This window comes from Limulus polyphemus, unplaced genomic scaffold (assembly GCF_000517525.1).
Source record: "Limulus polyphemus unplaced genomic scaffold, Limulus_polyphemus-2.1.2 Scaffold7489, whole genome shotgun sequence".
NCBI lineage: Eukaryota > Metazoa > Arthropoda > Merostomata > Xiphosura > Limulidae > Limulus > Limulus polyphemus.
In genome coordinates, this window is record NW_013673099.1 from 23,463 (window position 1) to 26,242 (window position 2,780).

At 33.9% G+C, this 2,780-nt stretch overlaps 1 protein-coding gene across 2 annotated transcripts in view; it reads left to right on the forward strand.

The window, feature by feature from the left end:
* LOC106474658 (lysM and putative peptidoglycan-binding domain-containing protein 2-like) overlaps window positions 1–2,780 on the forward strand; it is an 18,398-nt gene that overhangs the window by 1,432 nt on the left and 14,186 nt on the right. The window lies entirely within an intron of this gene.

The window sequence follows — 2,780 nt, forward strand, 5'->3', positions numbered from 1 at the left end:
GATAAACTTAAACCCACCCTTTATTTTTAAGAAAATGATTGATTATTTTTTTGAGTCATTTCAAAAGTCGTTCATCACATTCGAAAACTAAAACTACTTTAATTAAAACCTAGCTGGTTTCCTACCAAATTTTAAAATTGTATTCTTTCATCCCATCTTCTTTTAGAACATGGCATAAAGAAAATGGAGATCTTTATAACATAATCTACAGTGGTGGTAAAAATCATTGCATCACCCAGTTGTTTTTCACACATCTTTTTTTATGAGATTGTGCATTGTGGAATTGTCAGAACTAGTGTAAAATGTTTATGGAAATTGTATGGTGTAAGCTGACTCGTATTTCAGTTTTCCAAACACGTATATGCATCTTTATTAACAAATCAATTGTGACAAATGTATTACAGCAGATGATCAACAAATACTTGGAAAATATTAAAATGTTCTCCGTGTTAGAAAACGTACATTTAAAGATAATGCCACTAATGTACTTAACAAAAAAGTGGTCACGTGAGTCTATTTCTTGTTTTAATATTTGGTTGTGCCCCTCTAGTCTTGATAAATGCTTGAACTCACAATGGCGTGAGGAACTGAATGTAGGCAGGGTGGAGCTCATTATGCAACACATGGATTAAGCCTTCCTGCAGTTCCAACGTGCTTCTCGGTTTTTTCTCTTGTACTTTGTTACCCATTACCTTCCAACAGTTTTCAATAGGGTTGAGATCTGGGCTGTTGACTGGCCAGCGTAGTATCTTGATACTTTCTCTTTGTAGATAGACTTTCACATGAAGTAGTGAAATAAAACCTAAGATTCTTTTCAATTCACACAGACTGAAAATTGCTCCTTATTTCACAACTACTGCATAGTTTACATGAATATTACCAACTTTTATAGCCTTATGGCATGGAGCAGAATCATCCTGAAATGTGCACTTTTCAGCTTCACCAAAGTAATCCAAAATTGTTGGCTTTAACTGGGATTTGAGAATCTTTGGGTACTTGCGGTCATTGACAGTACCTTTCATAAAATGCAGGTGCCCCATACCCTGGCCAGACTAAAGACACATCTTACCTTGGTGAAATATTGGCTCAAAAGAAAAAAATGGCACCAAGTCTGTTAAAATGGCTGTTTGGTGGACATTCTGAGCTTCTGATTGGTTATTCATGTCATATATAGAAGTAAGTTTATATAAGGGAGCATTTCCAAAAATGGAAAGAGGTGGGTGGGGTGCCACTGTGTTTGATTTATTACATGAGCAATATCTTAGCAAATTGAAATGATAAGAGGCTTTTATTTTATATTCTGGTTTGTCAATATCGGTAATTTGAGTTTCTAATTCGTACAAAACTTTAGACTTAGTATTTTGATTTCCCACAATCTACTTTGAACCAGTGCTGCATTCAACATACCACATGACACACAAAAATTGATGTTTATCTGTGTTTTTTAATATTCGCTTTTAAATTAAGAAATTGAGTAATATATAGTACTAAAATATGAATTATAATCTACAGTTTGATACCAAAGTTATTGACGTAAATTAACGAAATAATAGTTCAATAAAATTTTGAATGCGAGTCAACAAAGGTGATGACATGGCCTTTCACCCATGACCCATCTCAAAAGGGTTAATAATCTTTTTCTTTCTCTCATCCATCCACCCTACAGTCCAATTACATAATGTTCAAGGACAACAAGGGACCTACTGGTTCATGAATACTGTCCCATCCAGCAGCCCTTATTATTAAAGTATTTATTAAACTCTCCTAAATTTACTTCATCTACCACAACTGAAGGCAACTCATTCCGAAGGTTAACCATCCTGTTCAGTAGAATGAAGAGTGTCTTAGCTGAAAGTGACTCCTATCCTGCCAACATTTATATTGTCTCCTAGTCTTATCATTCTCACCATTAAATATGAAAAAAAAGATGATATATCAACACTATCAATTTCCTTAATGATTTTAAACACCTCAGCCACTAACTCCTCGTTTTTCAAGAGAAAACAATTTCAGTGATCTAAACCTGTCTTCAAATGACAACCTTTCCATCCCAGGTATCATCCAAGTAGTCCTTCTCTGAACCCTTTCCAACAACTGAATGTCCTTCCTAAGGTAAAGAACCTTTTTGATGATGGCAGCATAGTTTGCCATCAAAACAGTCTTGTTTTTTTTTGAGTCTGTGCTACATTTTTAATAAATCAAATTTTATTGTGGAATATGTTAATGATCTGTTTGTGCTTTTAATCCTTTATCTGTACACAAGTGCTATTTAATTGAGTTAAGAGGCATTTTCTTTATTGGTAAATAAATGTTCCTTAGTTGAAATGGCTTGGTGTTTTATCTAAAAATTTAACAATTACTTTTAAGTCACTTAAACAGAGATAGGTTGTTGTTACATTTATTGTACCATGGCGTTTGTATTGTGAGCCTAGTGTATCCTCTCAACTCAGTCTCTAACGTAAAGTTCACCTTGAACCTGAACACTATCCATTATCGCTGATAAACATTTATTTAAGCCTTGGATCCTGTTATATAAATGACTCCTGCATCTAACCCAAGGGAACACACTCAAAAAGGCCACGTGTTTTTCTATTTCTAAACTTCTGAAGGAGTTCTTTTATACTTTATAAGCAGGTCTTATGATTTACACATTTCAACATCTTATATGCATTACGAAGAGAAATGTATCTGTGTACATATGTCTCTTTCTCCCCTCACATAGTATATATATGTATATATGTCTCTTTCTCCCCTCACATAGTATATATATATATATATAT